Source organism: Hemitrygon akajei, chromosome 9 (assembly GCF_048418815.1).
Source record: "Hemitrygon akajei chromosome 9, sHemAka1.3, whole genome shotgun sequence".
NCBI lineage: Eukaryota > Metazoa > Chordata > Chondrichthyes > Myliobatiformes > Dasyatidae > Hemitrygon > Hemitrygon akajei.
In genome coordinates this window covers 78,110,969-78,129,770 of record NC_133132.1, presented here as the reverse complement: position 1 = coordinate 78,129,770, position 18,802 = coordinate 78,110,969, and the positions used below count along the sequence as shown (strand labels likewise).

General features: G+C 38.1%; 1 protein-coding gene across 4 annotated transcripts in view; it reads right to left on the bottom strand.

The window, feature by feature from the left end:
• Positions 1-17,262, bottom strand: part of ibtk (inhibitor of Bruton agammaglobulinemia tyrosine kinase) — a 119,366-nt gene extending 102,104 nt beyond the window's left edge. For all 4 annotated transcript variants that reach the window (XM_073056416.1, XM_073056415.1, XM_073056418.1 and 1 more), the window contains exon 1: positions 17,121-17,262. The gene's annotated coding sequence lies outside the window, so the exon portion shown is untranslated. The remainder of the gene's footprint in view (positions 1-17,120) is intronic.
• Positions 17,263-18,802: the final 1,540 nt, after the last annotated feature.

The window sequence follows — 18,802 nt, the reverse complement described above, 5'->3', positions numbered from 1 at the left end:
AATAATCAAAATAGGACATACATGGTAAATGGTAGGGCATTGAAGAATGCAGAACAGAGTGATCTAGGAATAATGGTGCATAGTTCCCTGAAGGTGGAGTCTCATTGGTAAGGGTGGTGAAGAAAGCTTTTGGTATGCTGGCCTTTATAAATCAGAGCATTGAGTATAGGAGTTGGGATGTGAGGTTAAAATTGTACAAGGCATTGGTAAGGACGAATTTGGAGTATTGTGTACAGTTCTGGTCACCGAATTATAGGAAAGATGTCAACAAAATAGAGAGTACAAAGGAGATTTACTAGAATGTTACCTGGGTTTCAGCACCTAAGTTACAGAGAAAGGTTGAACAAGTTAGGTCTTTATTCTTTGGAGCGTAGAAGGTTGAGGGGGGACTTGATAGAGGTATTTAAAATTATGAGGATAGATAGAGTTGACGTGGATAGGCTTTTTCCACTGAGAGTAAGGGAGATTCAAACAAGAGGACATGAGTTGAGAGTTAGGGGGCAAAAGTTTAGGGGTAGCACGAGATGGAATTTCTTTATTTAGAGTGGCAGCTGTGTGGAATGAGCTTCCAGTAGAAATGGTAAAGGCAGGTTCGATATTGTCATTTAAAGTAAAATTGGATAGGTATACGGACAGGAAAGGAATGGAGGGTTATAGGCTGAGTGCAGGTCGGTGGGACTTGGTGAGAGTAAGTGTTCAGCACGGACTAGAAGGGCTGAGATGCCCTGTTTCCGTGCTGTAATTGTTATATGGTTATAAGGTTACTACGCAGGCATAACTAACCAGTACTCCCTCGATCTTACACCAGAGTTCAATCTTATCCAAATCCATCTCCCCTCGTTTAAACTGGGGCGAATTACACCACATCTGACAAATTCAAATCCCGGACGAGAAACCCATTACAGCATTAAGTAACATTACAGAGAAGCCATTTTGTTAGCCTGAACAGTTAACACCATAGTTAATGGTACTGAGAGCCCTACACAAGCATATTGAAGAGTCAGCTAAGATTCTGTCTTGGATGCAATACCATTGACAATACCCCCACAGCAACCTACTTGGTCCAGCTTCCATGATTCCAAACTAATATTAAGCACTAAATGTCATATTTCATTGGAAAGTGAATAAGATATTGAGAACAGATGTATCTCTACTGAAATTTAAAACTCAGCAATGAAGATTCGCTGTCACAACTTCAGCGCTGCCCCAAACTTCTGAGAAGAGAAGGGCATACCAAAAGAGATCAGAAATGACCATCAAAAAAGGGGATGTCTGACAGAGAAGCCTCTCCACTGTCTACCTTAATAAAGTAAGCCTCAACTACCTCCAGTCAATGGCTGAAGAGCTGTTCTCTGAATCACATTGTGGATTCCATCCATCCAGAGGTAAAGACATGACCTTCACTACACGACAATTCCAAGAAAAATTGAGGAAGCAGCATACAGCTTTCTTGACCTCACAAAAGCCTTTATTCCATCAAGCAGCAGGAAACACCCTACCATCATAAGCTTGGCTACACAAAGTTCTCCATCTTTTAGTTGCTCGATGACGGCACAATACTATGATATTAATCAGTCCTAAAGACCAGTGTCAAATAAGACGATAAACGTGAACCCAATTTTTCTTGACACAACATTGCATCTCAACTCCAAAAGATATTCCTTAAGAGTGGAGCAAATCTTCAGAAATAGCCAAAAATCTATGGCAACTACACTCTAGAAACAATCAGCAAAGGTAAGGTCATCTACCAAACTGACCCAGTTGCAGCACACTGCTCAATGCCAATTAAAGTCCATGGCAAAACCCAGGAAAACTGATTACTTCCTATATCTCCAATGCTACTTCTTGGCAGAGACAGGTATCAAGGAAAGTGGTAGTGAATTTCACATTGCCAGAAGTCATTGGTGAATTGAGAGAAAAGGGTTTCTGCTAAATGAAGATCAAGACCACAAATTTGGCACAAATCTCAGGGTTTGCTGGAAAGCATTGATCCCTGCCCTCCTATATGCTTCCAAGACCTGGGCTACCTGCTGCAGACATTTCAAGGTACTAGAAAAACACCAATACTATTCAACAAAATCTTTCAAATTCCCTAGAGAAGTAACCAAACCAACATGAGTATTTTCTCCTAGGCTATACTGGATAGGTTATGTCGCTCACTAGACTTCCAAAATAAACACTTTCCCAAAACTCTCTTAAGAAGAGAGAATTCAAAGCTGTATTCAAAGTTTCCTTGAAGAAATTTTATTGATTAGCAGAGAAAACAAGATGGACCAAAAACAATGGCCTGCTTGTGCTGTTTACCAACGTATGTATGAACATTTTTTATATTCATCCATCACGTTTCACCTGATTCCTATCTCACCAGTCCCCTTGACTAAAATGTATACTGGCCATTTCGCCTTTCCACTCTCAGTCCTGATGCAGACTTTTGACCCAAAACACTGATAATTCCTTTCTTCGCACAAATGCTGCTCAACAGAGTTCCTCTACTAGACTGTATATCACTCCAGAGTCAAGCATCTGCAGTTTTGTGTCAATACAAATACCAAGCAAGAAGAGACTGGGTATTGTGCAGTGAACAGCTGATCTGCTGGTATCTAAAAGCCTTTCCACCATCTACATGTCAGCAGCATGATGAAACAGACACCACCTGCCTGTATCAGTCCAACTCCAACAATTGTCAAGAAGCCAACGCCAGCCAGGAAAAAGCAACCTGATGACTGGCACCCCATCAGCCTCCGTAAATAGTTATTCCCTGAATCAACAGCACACTGAGGTTACAATGTATTCCACCTTGAATTCAGCTTAAAAAGAAATCATATGTTCTCCATATATCCTCAACTTTCAAACTAATGGACATATATCCTTCACTTACTCAAAAATTCTGTGTTGTATGCACTTGGTCAGAATCAAATCAAAACTAGCACTAAAAGATGTGACTCCAATGAAATCAGTTTACTCTAAAGCGGTAAATGCAACACATACAAATGGTATAACATTTCTCCACAGAACTAATCAGGACTACAATAAAAATAAGGCAATCTCTTCACCGATCCTCAAGACAGAGACTTACCAAACCTCATTTACAGTTAATATTTTTGTCATAAATCAGGTTTTCCAAAAGAATAATAAATTAGATACATTCTGCACAGCTGCAGTACAATTTGTACAAAGTTAATGACTATTCAGAAATTCAGCCGTTTTTTTTCCCTAAGACCGCATTTCAGGCCTTATATTTAAGTGATTCTGGTTTAATATTTTCCATTTGTTTTGAAATTTAGGACAGTTTACATGCCATTTATGGGAATCTACTACATGCTATATATAAGCTATTTCCTTGAGCAGTTCAGTTGATTAAAATGAGATGATATAGTATATTAGCAGAAAACAGATTGCATGTATTTTCATTCATTGATTATTCAGTATTGCATTTTGTTTCTGTAATTTTTAAATATTTTCAATGTATCATAATTTTCAGTTCCATCTTTATTTTTGGTTTGGGGGAAAGAAAGTTCCACATCCAGATGAAATTTCTTAAGTAGGCCAATAAAGAACCTACACTCAAATCTGTACAACTAGAGGTAGTATGATATCTGAAAATAACATGGTGCATTATGACAGAGATTAAGGTTGATCTCTCTCTCTCTCTCTCTCTCTAGTGTATATGTGCGTACTTCTTGTGCTTACTGATTGAAGCAGAAACTACGATGACATTTAATAGATTACAGGTATCTCAAAGGATTGTTTCATTATACAATGTTTTAGCAAAGTTTTTAAAAATTCAAAGGTGTTCAACAGGAGTGTTAAGAAACAAAGTGAATATGCCAGATAAAGAAACATTAATACAAACCACAAAAAGTTTCTGTAGAGAGATTGTGTTGCCAACAGCAGCTTCATAGGCATTAATGTAAACATATGATGCTGTGCTAACGAGGACTAAGCTCATTTTGCTCAGATTTTTAAATTAAAGACTTCAAGGCTGAATGACAACAAAGCTTTTCAAAACCCTTTGAAGCATCATTTGATGCCTTCAAGATATAATCATCAACAAACTAACAAAATAAAAAAGTGCACTTTAAAAATTAATATTGAAAAGCAACCAGGGAAAATTAGAAGCACTGTTAATCACCTTGGATAAAGTGTGTACCTTTCAATATAAAATAGCCATCCAGCATTTACTGCATTGAACACACTTCTTGTTGAAACAGGACAACACCCTATCAGGGAATCAATGTTATATGTATAATCAGAAGAACAGAAAAAGGATATGAATTAGGGAACACTTAATTTCAGACAAGATAGGTATCAAGTACGTGCCGAAAGAGCTGCTCTGCAATTTGGAATGTGGATTCCATGGCACAAGAGACATGATTTTAATCCACAACTTCAGGAGGAATGTAGGGAATATCAATCACCATGCCTAACTTTTTCAGATCTCAAACACCTCAGACCCAAAATCTGGTAGCATCATTTTTAAATCGGACTCCCCCCTCAGAAGGCCACCTCCAATTGATGTTTTCAATATAGAGCAAGTAATACAGCATGGAAATAAACCTTTCAGCCCACCTGGTCCATGCTGACCACAATACCCTCCCTGTTAATCCCAGTGGTCTACATTCAGACCATAATCCTCAAAGTCCCTTCCCTCCGTACCTTTTAAATGTTGAAATTATACCTGCAGCTCACTCCAGGTACTGAATACCCCAAGACAAGAAGTTGCCTCTCAGGTGTCAACATCTAGGCTACAACATCAACAACTTGCCACAATCTTTCTGAAGCAATGGACTGCTGATGAGCTACCCACCGGAGCTAATGTGCTAATCAACTGGGAGACTGTTCACACTATATTGTCTTCAATCCAGAACTGGAGTTGCCTTCAGCTTCAGTCATTAACCTACTGTATATAGATTATGCTTGTTTTTATAACAAGTTCCAAATTATTGTGATCTTGTTCACTGAACCATACAACAAAGGGCCTCCCATTTAACATTAACAAATCATAAGGTCCTGCCCCCGCTGTATAACACAAGCTTCTCACAAGAATTTTGCAGTAAAACCATGTAAATTATGGATTGCTTCTTGCACTCTGAAGTATAAGAATATACAGTACAAGTATAAGACTGTTTAAGAATATGAGTGTTTAAGATTAAGACCTCAATCACAGCACATTGATCTATTAAGGTGCAATGACAGTGGCTTTTGAGCAGCAGAGATACCACAAGCAGATAAAATCCTCAAATCCATTGATGGGATAAGTGAATTAAAATTCTCTTCCCATAAGCCAATCTCCCCAGCAGCAGTGTTTCACAGACCACTTTGTTTGCCTTCCCTATACCAAAACATATTATACATCCACCAGTTAACAATAAGAAATTACCAGCTGGCAAGATGAAATATTGCAATGATAATTGAAAGCCTCTTTCACACCATTTTACATCTCCACTGATTTGTAGGGATCTCTTGCTCACAATGGAGAAGAGGTCCTAGACATTTCAAACAGCAGTCCAGAGTAAACGCCAGAAGGAATGCATCACCGACCAGGCTGCTCATTTACTGTTCCCAAGTGTAGTCTGGTTGTAGCTGACCAATCAGATGCCCTTCTCCTGCCCCAATGCACACTGAGCTGCTGCAAAACCTGTGCGATGCACAGGACTGGATGCCTCCACTTACATGTGAACTGCATAACGGCACAGTGGCGAATGCGTCACTTTACAGTGCCTGAGATCACTGATTGGGGTTCAATTCCCACTGCCACTTGTATGCTCTCCCAGTGACCAAGTAGGTTTTCTCCTGGTGCTCCGGTTTCCTCCAACATTCCAAAGATGTTACGGTTAGAGTTAGTAAATTGTGGGTATGCCAGAAGTGTGATGACACTTGTGGGCTACCCAGCATAATCCTCACAGATTTGATTTGACACAAACTATGCATTTCACTGTACAGTTCAATGTACATGTAATAAATATATCAATCATAGCAACACATACAAAATGCTGGAGGAACTAAACAGGCCACGCAGCATCTACGGAAAAAAGTACAGTCGACATTTTGGGCTGAAACCCTTCGACAGGACTGGAGGAAAAAAACTGGGGGAGTAGATTTAAAAGGTGGGGAGAGGGGAAAGAAACAGCAGGTGATAGGTGAAACCTGGAGGGGGGAGGGATTAGGTAAAGAGCTGAGAAGTTGATTGGTGAAAGAGACAGAAGACCATGGAAGAAAGAAATAGGGGGGAGGAGCACCAGAGGGAGGCAATGGGCAGGCAAGGGGATAATCTGAGAGAGAAAAAAAAAGGAATGGGAAATTGTGAAAGAGAGGGGTGGGAGGCATTACTGGAAGTTGGAGCAATCTATGTTCATGCCATCAATTTGGAGGCTACCCAAACGGAATACAAGCTGTTGTTCCTCCAACTTAAGTGTGGCCTCATCACAACAGTGAAGGAGGCCATGGAGGGTCATATCAGAATGTGAAAGGGTATTCAGAACCAAAGGTTCCTTCCCTGATGGCATTTGGCAGCTCCTTGTTTCCTGCAAACATTCAAAAACAACAGGGCTGTATACTTAAAAACAATTACAAAATACAGTATTTTACCTTGTTAATTAAAAGCATAAATGTACTCAAAAATTTAAAAAGAGATCTAATTAAATTTTACAACTACAAGATTAACAAGGAAAGAAACTGAGTACAAGATAAAGCCAAGGAAAAAAAAGTCATAAAAGTCGCTTTAGATTTTTTAAAAAAATGTTAATGAAGCACTGATCCTATGGAAAGTAAGCACTGGGGCATTAATAGCTAAAAATAAGTTTGAAATACATTAAACAGACATTTTGTATCAGTCTTCACTGCAGAAAATACAAGTAACATCCCAGAAATAGCTGCAAATAAGCAACTGGAAGGGAGGAAGGAAAACTGCAATCAATCATTTGGGAACATACCACTGGAACTGCCAGATGATAAAGTCTTTGAATCCCAACAGACAACCTTGGGTCTTAAAAGAAGTGTTTGTAAGACAGCTGATGCACTGATACTAATTTTCCAAAATTACTCAAGATTTATGGAAAGTTCCATAGCAGTTGAAAAAAACAAACCTATTTTATTCAAAAAGAATCAGAGACAAATCACACGAGACTACAAACCATAATCTGTGCAATTTGAAAAATTCTATGTAATCAGGTAAAGTCAGAGATTTGCAAAGGCAAAATATTTTAATTTAAAGGAAATAAGAATTAATATATGCTAAGGATAAAAGGGGTACCAGTGGATACACTAGGTTCTCTAGATGGTAAGTGAGAAAGATGACATATTAGAGAACATTGCAGAGAACAAGCTCATGTGAAAGGGATAATGGAAAACAACATAAGCATAAGGAGGTCTCTCTTTTTTTGGCAGTCAAGGAATAAATGATGCCTCAACGATTAGTGTTGATGCTTCATGAAAAAGAACTGGCTAGTCGTTAAATTTGCTGATGCTACAAAGATGAATAGGAAGGTTGGTTTCAAAGAGGCCAAACCACAATGCAACATAGTGGTCAAAAATCTTGCAGTTAGAGGTGTTAAAACTGAAGACACAGTTTTAAGGTCATGGGGAAGAGGTTTAGAGTCAAATGTGCAGAGGACATTTTACACCCAGAGGGTGCTATGCTTGAGTTGGCAATGGAGACATTCTTGCACAGCATTTAAGTACTTAGAAAACCACCCAAATTAGCATAGAAGGTTACAGAGCAAGTGCTGGTAAATAGAATTGGTGTGGGTGGATAATTAATGTTTGACATGGACATGGTGTGTCAAAGGGCCTACCTCTGCATAAAATGACTTAAGCATTTTTTTAATTTTAGAGATACAACACAGTAATAGGCCCTTCCAGCCCAACAAACCCATGCCAAACTATACCCAATGTAACAAATTAACTGCTGAATGTGGGAAAAAACCGTCACATCTGGAGGAAATTCACGTGGTCACAGGGAGACCTTAAACTGATTACATACAGCAATGGAATTGAACTCGGTTTGATGCTTAGTAGTAGTATCCTACCATTCTTTAAGGTTTAGCAATTATAGAGGCTCAAAAAAGATTAATATCTGGAATGAGTAGGCCTTCATACAAAGGAAGATTCAACAGACAAGGCTTGTATTTGCTGGAGATTAAGACTGAGTGGTGACATGACGGAAAATATAAAGATCCTGAGGGATGTTTCAAGAGTAAACACAAAAAAAAAATATTTCTTTGTAGGAGAACCCAGAGCTGGTGGTGGTGGGGGGGGGGGGGGGGATCATTGTTTACAACTGCATGCTTGATGGATTAAGACAGAAATAATAATTTTCTTCCCACCCTTGGCCCCAAGTTTTCAAAACTCTTTCAATAGATGTTGGAAGCCATCTTAAATAGTTGAGAAACATAAATGGCCAAGACAGATGCTTGACGAGAGAACTGGTCAAAATGGGTAATAGGAATGCAGTAGAGATCACAATAACAGCAGCATTCAAGTGGTAAGGGCAAACAAGAGAACCTAAGGTTCTATATAATAGAATAACTGTTCTGTAGCCTCTGCATACAATAATTACTACATCTCCCCAAAAGGCTTTTTTCTCCATAATTCAAGCTACTTAAATTTGTTTGTGACTTCAACTATTCAGACCACCAAGATATGTAACTGTTCTCCTAATAATACACATAAATAAAACACCATCTGAAAAAAATACAAAATTAAATGAACATACTGCTTTTTCACATGAAATGTACTAATCTGATGCAATCTTTGATTTAATTTCTAAATTTCTTTCAGCTAGTATTTGCAAAGGGCAAGAGTTTGCAATTTTAAGTACTTGCAAATAAGAGAATGTAGCCACAAAGCCACATTATCCAGGACTGTGTGTGGATTAGTAAGAGTAGCTTCATTAACAAACAAATCTATATAAAATATGCTCTCTAGTTTACAGTTCTGCTTCTGATATTATGACCAAGTTCATTAAAACAAACCATAAACTTGTAATCTTTGATTAAACTGTGGATTCATAGAAATCTAGATAGATCATTCCCATACCTTTGGCTGACGATATTTGAAATTATTTATTTTGCCTCGTGACCGCAGTGAAAGATCAAGACACACTTGGCAATTTCACCAACATTTAAATGCATGGCTTGTCATTACAATCACAGCAAAACTAAATGTTTCAATAGGAAATAGTGGATCTATTTAACAAACTTAGAAATAGACTTTTTGATGTAAAGTGACCAATTTTAATAAGTCAGCACTGATCGAATGTTTTAGGATGTAGTGGGACAGATTTTTTGATACGTTTAAATACAAGGCTTTCCATAATGTTTTACATGACTGGCCAGTCAGTATGTAAAAGTCAGTTTTATTTGTGCCTCCTTGCCAAATTGATCAGTGGCAGGAAGTAAAAGTTAGTAATTGCCAGACCTTTGTGTGACTAAAATGCTGCTAACCATGGGTTTCTCTCTCCAACCCAAACCTAAACCCACAGACAGGATCTCTTGCTTTCTGCAGTAAATATTAATCATTGTGAAGTAAATAATGATAACTAAGCTATGAACATAATACTAAGTATTTGGGTTACTGAGATTTTTGAAACTCAGGCAACAGCTTCAGTGGTAATCACTTGCATTCACAACTTAATTGGTAACGTGTGATCATGGCTGCAGTTTATCTACACATAACAACACTGCTTACAAATTTCCCTATTTTACGCTCCAAAGTACCTCAGTACATAATTACATACAACAGGAAAATGATGATATTTTCTCCACCAAAAAGAATACCCTTTCTGTAATCTCAATTTAACACAAATATGTGCTTTTTATGCAGCAATCATGTAATTGCACTACAGAATGCAATTAATGTTTTTGTCCAAACAGGTGGTATCTAGAAAGAGCATTGTGCGTAACTAAGTGAAGTACAGTGGACTACAGTTAATTGGAACATATTGGGATGAGTACATCTTGGCCCAATTAAGCAGCTACCCCAATTAGCCAAAGTTTCATGAAAATAGTTAAGATATAAAAAGAACAAACTACCATTTAACTGAGTAACAAATTATTTACTGAATGAAAGAGAGCAAATTAGAACACTAGCAAAGCTACTATGATACTATAAAATGTTTTAGTTCCCAATAGTTACTACAGAGGAATTAATCCATGTACACTGCTGTGTTTTTTGATGGACTGTAAATGAACAAAATCAGCACAGACACCCAGTGCAGATAATGGACTGCCTTCAAACAATGCTTTCAATTAATGCATCCTTCAAAACTACATTGTTATTGTAATATTCAAGATGATTGCTGATACCTTCAAATTTTTCCATAGTTCTTAACTTGTTGAAGTAGTGAAATAGTTTCATTTTCACCCCCAGCCACTTTTGGCATCTCCAAGCCTGAATGCTTGAAACCATAGTGAGCAAAACAGTTTTGAATTATCTTACTACTTATTTCTTGCCAACTATCGACGACAAGAATCACTGCTTTATTAATACACAGAAGTAATGCTATTTAAAAACTGATCGCTCCAATCTCAGTGTAGCAACTAACAGCCATATGATGTGCATACAACAGACACTAACAGTCTCCTGTCTCAAATAATCAAAGGGAATCCCAGCAATTTTCAAGTTATTTTTGTTCTTTAAGAGTTGTCCCAAATAAGTAGCTGCAGTATTATCAGAAGTAACTGGATAATGAATTAGTATGTAGTAAGGTGAATATTCCCCCCCTCAACTTTTGACTGCAGGATTGAAGGTAAATTGGTAAAGTGCGTATGTTTAAATGTTTTTCTTCTAATAAGAATTTGGTAATAACTGGTGCCATTTACTTTACTGTCTAGTTTGCCTCACAATTTCACTCTCTTTCGTCCAGCGATAGCTATTCCAAACTGCTGGAGCCATATTAATGTTTGCATTACACTCTGGTGAATCAATCAATCAACAAAACACATCCAATCTTATTAACTGAATTCAGTCACACCAAACACAGCCTGATGTGCTATGGTGTTAAAATTCAAAGTTCAAATACATTTATTATCAAAGTATGTATACAACCTCGAGACTTGTCGCCTTAGCTTTCAAACTACTCTTCATCTTTTGCCTCTCAACTCACTACAAATGGCAAACCAAAAAGTAGCACATACTTCAGATCATGCAAAAATAACCTTATATACTTTTCGGAACATGTTGATGAAGGGCTTATTTTTCCTCCACACAATACTTTATTAGGGCAGACAAAATTTATAATAATGTATTGAGTGCTATTAGAACTTTATATCTCGATGCAATAACAATTCTGTTGTCATTGGAAAATACATTTCACCACACATAACTTTTAATACTATGGAACCATGCAAAAATATGTATATATTAACAATGCTTTGCTCCTGTAGCAGTTGGCATGAGAACAAAATATTGTTAAAATATGAGCCATACAAGTAAAACAGGAATGTCACAGATATGTCCATGCAGATAGACACAATTCTCCAGCAATAGCATCACCCGTGTTATGGAAGCACAATGGTTAGTGCATCGCTTCACAGCACCAGATTTCATCAGAGTTCAATTCCCATTGCTGCCTGTAAGGAATCTGTATGTTCTCCCCCATGATCCACACAAATTTCCTCCAAGTGTTCAGGTTTCATCCCACATTCAAAGACATACATATAGTCAGGGTGAACAACTTGTGCTATGTTGGTGTCAAAAGCATGATGACACATGCTGACCCTTGCTGATTTGATGAAGAGTTATTGTATGTTTCAATCTTTTGATGTACATGTGACAAATAAAGCTAACTTTTGATTTTCTACAGATTTGACTAGGCCAAGATTCCTAGCCACTTTCCCTTATTTTGCACCATATAAACTTTAGGCTATCTAAAACATGAATCACTTTGTCTTACCTTGAAATCATTTTCTATGATTTCCACTAGAACCCCTAGTTCTGTATTAAATTTGCATTTGTGAAATTCAAGTTTCAATGATCAATGCTAGTTTTAAAAGTGCTAGAAACAAAACCAATTACATGCTCATCAGAAACTTCCACTATTGTGCCCACTTTTTAACAAGCTCCAAAAAGCTAAAATGTAATTTTGCAAATAATGGCATGTTTACAAAGAACTTCCTCTTTCTTCTGGTTTACTGAAGAGATTACTTCTGACATAATCTAATTAGAAAATACCTTTGTATATTTTTAAACAATTAAATTTGCAGTGGTCTACATTAAAATTACTTGCAGATGGTGAGCTGTCCTTGTGATGTAAATTGTATTTTCCCCACTCACATCAATCAAGTTTTACTGATTTACCACTCTAATACATTAACATTTAATTCAAAACTTGAAAAAAATGTTTACATCTAACCAATTATGATGGTTCAGGGTAAGTTTTATATTGAGTGAATTGCAAGTATCAAAAGGGGATAGCACAATATGCCACAGCTGGTTCAATTTGTGCCAGAATCACTGACAATGCCCAAAACAGAAACATTAATGTGGGCAAACTATGGAGAGGATTCTTAGGGCAGGGTTGTTGATCACTGAAGCATAGACTGCATGACTTTATAATAGCTATCTTGTGTATCACAAATCTAATTGAGTTTTAAGGAAGTGACAAAACAAGTTGATGAAGAAAGAACAGTGAATGTGGTGTATATGGATTTCAGTAAGGCAAATGACAAAGTTCCTCATGGCAGGCTCATCCAGAAAATCATGAGGCATGGGATCCACAGAAACAGATTTGGAATTGGCTTGTCCACAGAGCCAGATAGTAGTGATCAATGGAGTGTATTCTGCAGGCAGCGACTTCAGCAACTTTTGTAAGTGACTTGGATGAGAAAGTTAAAGGATGGGTTAGTAAGTTTGCAGATGATACAAACATTTGGTGGTATTGTGGATAATGTAGCGTGTTGTCATAGGTTTCAACAGGGTATAGAGAAAATGCAGAGCTGGACAGAGAAGTGACAAATGGAACTGAATCCAGAAAAGTGTAAAGTACCATGCTTAGGAAGATTGAACTTAATGGCAGAGCACAAAATTAATAGCAGGGGTCTTAGCAATGAGGAGGAACAGAGGGATCTTGGGCTCCAAGTCAACAGACGTCTGAAAGTTTGCCACAGTAGTTGTTAAGGCATATGGTGTACTGGCACTCATTAATTGCAAAGTAATGTTGCAGCTCTATAAAATCCTGGTCAGATCACACTTGAAATTTTGTGTTCAGTTCTGGTCGCCTCATTATAGGACAAATGTGGAACCTTTAGAGAGGGTGCAAAGGAGATTTACCAGGATACTGCCTAGATTGAAGAACAAGTATTATGAGCAAAGGTTGACCAAGCTAGGACTTTTCCCTCTGTCACAAATTAAGATGAAAGGCAATTTGATAGAGGTGAATGGGATTATAAGAAGCAGCGACAGAGTGAACCACAAATGCTTTTTTCCGAAGGCAGCACTGGCCAGAGGACATCCTTTTAAGAAAAGTTTAAGGGGAGATAGAGTTAGTTTGTTTAAAAAAAAAGCAGTGATAGAATACTCCTGGGGTGGTGTTTGAGGCTGATACATTAGGAACATTTAAGAGACCCTGAGATAGGCACATGAACGGAATAAGAATGGAGGGTTATTGACTATGTAGCAGGTAAGAGTTGATTGATGGTGGAGTGAGTTTATATAGGTTAGCATAATGCTGTGGACCAAAGGGCCCATATTATGATGTACTGTTCTATGATGGGACAGCAACTTGAACAGGTACAATCATAGTAATTGGGCCACAGAACTGCGGACACACTAATAAGCACATACATTATTTAGTAATAGATACAAATGGAGAAAAAACAGCTATTCTTATAGCCAAGTAACCAAACAAAAAGACAGTGATGGCAGAGTAATCTATGAAGGAGAGATCGTTGTACTAGTGTTTTCTTTATAGTATAAGACAACACAGGTGTGACTCAAGGATGTGGTTTATAGATAAATTAAACAAATGCTGTAATCATGTTCTAAATTACAACACTCTGGAACCAAACAATTCAGGCTCTAGCTTAGAAAAGAAATGCTGTGCATAACATTGTTTTAAATATTTTATGTAGATATGGAAAATAGATCAAAAAACTATGAACAGGATCACTATAAAAGGTATGGTCAATCAGGCTAAGAAGAATTAAAAGCAACAATCTATTACAGAGTGAAGACTTGACCATAAAGACTCCTGACAATGTGATAATTCACTAGGGGCAGCATCATTCATCATTATTGAAATTAAATCCCAATGTCCAGGTACAATTAGGTTTCAATATACTCACATGTACAGCATTAGTGCCAAAATAACATAGAACTCAGGAATGTTTGGTAAAATTATAACGTCATCACATGATGCAGAAATACTTCTTCAATGTTTCAAAGTAAGTTATATCCTACTCTTAAGGTATAGCTGCAACTAGTATTGCTAGTATACATACAAGCCCCATTTCCAGGAAAGTTGGGATATTTTCCAAAATGCAATAAAAACAAAAATCTGTGATATGTTAATTCATGTGAACCCTTATTTAACTGACAAAAGTACAAAGATTTTCAATAGTTTTACTTACCAACTTAATTGTATTTTGTAAATGTACACAAATTTAGAATTTGATGGCTGCAACACACTCAACAAAAGTTGGGACAGAGTTAAAATAAGATTGAAAAGTGCACAGAATATTCAAGTAACACCGGTTTGGAAGACTCCACATTAAGCAGGCTAATTGGTAGAAGGTGAGGTATCATGACTGGGTATAACAGTAGCGTCCATCAAAGGCTCAGTCTTTGCAAGCAAGGATGGGTCGTGGCTCAGCCCTTTGTGCCAAAATTCGTAAGAGAATTGTTAGTCAGTTCAAAAGGAACATTTCCCAACGCAAGATTGCAGAGAATTTCAGTCTTTCAACATCTACAGTACATAATATTGTGAAAAGATTCAGAGAATTCCGAGACATCTCAGTGCGTAAAGGGCAAGGTCGGAAACCACTGTTGAATGCGCGTGATCTTTGATCCCTCAGACGGCACTGCCTAAGAAATCATCATGCTACTGTGACAATTATAGACACCTGGGCTCAGGAGTAAAAACCATTGTCACTTAACACAGTCCGTCGCTGCATCCAGAAATGCAACTTGAAACTGTATTACGCAAGGAGGAAGCCATACATCAACTCTATGCAGAAACGCCAGCGAGTTCTCTGGGCCAGAGCTCATCTCAGATGGACCGAAAGACTGTGGAACCATGTGCTGTGGTCAGATGAGTCCACATTTCAGCTAGTTTTCGGAAAAAACGGGCATCAAGTTCCCCATGCCAAAGATGAAAACGACCATCCTGATTGTTATCAGCGAAAGGTGCAAAAGCCAGCATCTGTGATGGTATGGGGGTGCATCAGTGTCCACGGCATGGGTGAGTTGCATGTATGTCTTTGGCGTATATTAGGATTTTAGAGAGACATATGTTGCCATCAAGGTGATGTCCATGCTTATTTCAGCAGGACAATGCCAGACCACATTCTGCACGGGCTACAACAGCATGGCTTTGTAGACACAGAGTGCGTGTGCTTGACTGGCCTGCTGCTAGTCCAGATCTATCTCCTATTGAAAATGTATGGTGCATCATGAAAAGGAGAATCAGACAAGAGACCATGGACTGGTAAGCAGCTGAAGTCTTATATCAAGCAAGAATGGACAAAATTTCCAATTGCAAATTTACTACAATTAGTATCCTCAGTTCCAAAACGATTAAAAAGTGTTATTAATCGGAAAGGTGATGTAACACAATGGTAAACATGCCTCTGTCCCAACTTTTGTTGAGTGTGTTGCAGCCATCAAATTCCAAATTTGTGTATATTTACAAAATACAATTAAGTTGGTCAGTAAAACTATCGAAAATCTTTTCTTTGTACTTTTGTCAGTTAAATAAAGGTTCACGTGAATTAACATATCACAGATTTTTGTTTTTATTGCATTTTGGAAAATATCCCAACTTTTCTGGAAATGGGGTTTGTATTTAGTAGAATATGTATTCTACTAAATATGCATAAGCATTCATCAGCAGAGATTTTGTCAACTCTGGGCAGTGGACATCAGAGATGGATACATCCCCAAGCATATTCTAATTAAAGAGGTACAAAATCTGTCAAAGCTGATGATGGCAAATAGGAAACTGTAACTAATGAAAGCCAATAGCAACATTGGCTATGGTTAAACTTGAAGCATGAGGACAATCCACAATTTCAATAGCCCCAGTTATAGAACACCACCATTAAAAAAGGAAAAAAATCCACAGATGATTGTACAATAGCAAACCAAATTAAATTTCAAGCAGTTAAGTCTCTAGAGTAAATAGTTTATTCAGTTATCAACAGAATATGTCCTCGATATGACTTCAACTCTATCAGCAACATATTGACGACTTTACATAGAAGGAAGAATTCCAACCAGATAAGCAAATTAATATAAACAGGTCAAACCCAACTCAACATCCTTTTCAATGTATATTTTAATATTCAGGAAAGGTCCAACATTTGGACAGACTTTATCTTATTCAGTTTGCAGTGACACGTTTAAGATCAAGAAGTTAACTCAGATATCGCCAACTAGTTAAGTTTAAGGTCAGCTAAATGCAAAATGCCAATTTGAAAGTGAATGGGTTAAGACTGATGTGTTTTCGTGGCAGTATTTCATAACTGCAAGCACTGCCAACTAGACTATGAATGCTCTGGTATATGAAGACGGTCATGTACTCAATACATTACCAGCAAAAGCCTCAGGAAGAGTAGTAAAGCAGGCGTAATCCAGCAGTAACTCTTGAGTTATATTGAAAAATAAAAGGGTTTTTTTTCTCTGTGCAAAGACCCGCAGTAAGTGGCGAGCTCTCTCACCCTCTCCTGCTGTCATATCAGGTTACACATCAGACAGGCTGGTGAAAATCGTAGATCCAGGGCCCAGACAGCATGAGTGACACCCGAACTTCCAGACCCCTGCTCCTAGCACAGGCCTCCCTACATCCAAGGACGAGTAGCCCGAGCAGTCAGTCAGGCCGCTACTGGATGAGCCGGGGGCCGACCTCCCTCTGCCACGTCCCTCAACGCCACGGGTCATTCCCCCCGGCTTTGGTCTTTCCTTACCTCTCGCTAGTTGAAACCGGAGTCACGGGCGGCGGTGAAGGCAGACAGAGATGAGTATGAGACTGAGAAAACCATGATCACACTCCTGCCTGCAGCTCCTTCCTTCGCACGGCCACACAGTCGGTCTGCCGTACGCAGCAGTCCACACCTCACACCGCAGTGTGCTGCCATTGGCCCGGCCTCTCAGCATCGCCGCTCCTGATTGATCCGACATCAGAGGGCGTGGCGAAAGTCTGTGGTTCAAGCCTGGTTCCTCAGTTTGGAGCCCGAGGGAATGACCGACTGGTGAATCTGCACACTGCGCTGATGAGAGGATTTTATCTTTCTAGGTGTGTGGCAGAAATTGCTATTTTATTATGGGAACGACAAAGCATTGATAATACATCAGATCTTAATTCCTGCTTTGCCAGTGGCATAGCCAATCTTTGATAGACCTCCCAATATAGACATTTTATGTACAGTTGAGCACCACAATCTCTTGAATTAAACATTTAGTATGAGAGAAGATAAAATGAAAGCAAAAATCGCATATACATAATTCATTTGAAATACGATGTAGCAGATTATGTGTAATATATCTATTTTGATGCTGCAAATTCATTTACAGGCTGTTGATGATGTTTCTTCAGATTAAATGCCAAGTCCATGCCCACTGAAAGTACGAGTATATAGAATGCTTTCTGCAGTGAGTGTTAGTTTTCCATCAGTGACAAGAGTAGCTATAGGTGGTTCCAATAGAACAAATATTCTTTCAGCATGGTTCTTTGCAATAAAAGTTAATTGCATTGAGGCAGATTAGGTAAAGCAAATTGATGCAGTTTTTTGGCAATCATTTTCTGTTGTGTCATGCGTGTTATTCTACCATTGCATCCAGTTGTGGACATTTCACAAACATTCAATAAAGGAATGAATTCCAATACAGGTAATGCCTTACTAAGGATGCCAAAACTCCAGGTTCCATTGCAGATTGTATAGAGGAAACAAGTGAAAAAAAGAATCTAGAATATACTGTGTATTCATGCAACTGTATGTCAGAATCAGGTTAACATAAGTCTTGAAATTTGTTATTTTGTGGCAGCACTAGCATTTTTGTCACTTTTTTTGCACAACTGTATATTTACTGCTATTTTATATTTGCCTTGTGTTGCTAATGACTGTGCAATTTGGCCTCATTGTTTCATTTGGCTGTATTCATGGATATCATGTATGGTTGAATGACATAAACTTACTATAAGTTACAAAATACATAAGTAGATAGATAGATAGCCAAAGAAGTAACTATGTGAATAAATAAACAATGTGAAAGAGGAATAGCGAGGACATGTTCAAAGGGGAATAAGCTGTTCCTAAAATGTTCAGTGTGGATCTTCAGGCTCCTGTACCTCCTCCCTGATGGTAGCAATGTAAAGAGGGCATTCAACATACAAAACACTGTGTAGTGAATCAGGTATATTTCTTTCTGAAAAGCTGAATTGCTAGATTGAATATTTCACCTATTTTTCAAGTTACATATATGTAATTAATTTTAAAAATTACAAGGAACACTTTGGACAGGAAAGGCTTAATGTAGATGCTGAGATACATCCTAGGATAGGCTGGGACACATCATCAGTGATGTAACCCAGGGTCATCGGGTGTTTCAGATCTTTCAACATCTGACACCCATTCCCAGGAACCCAGCC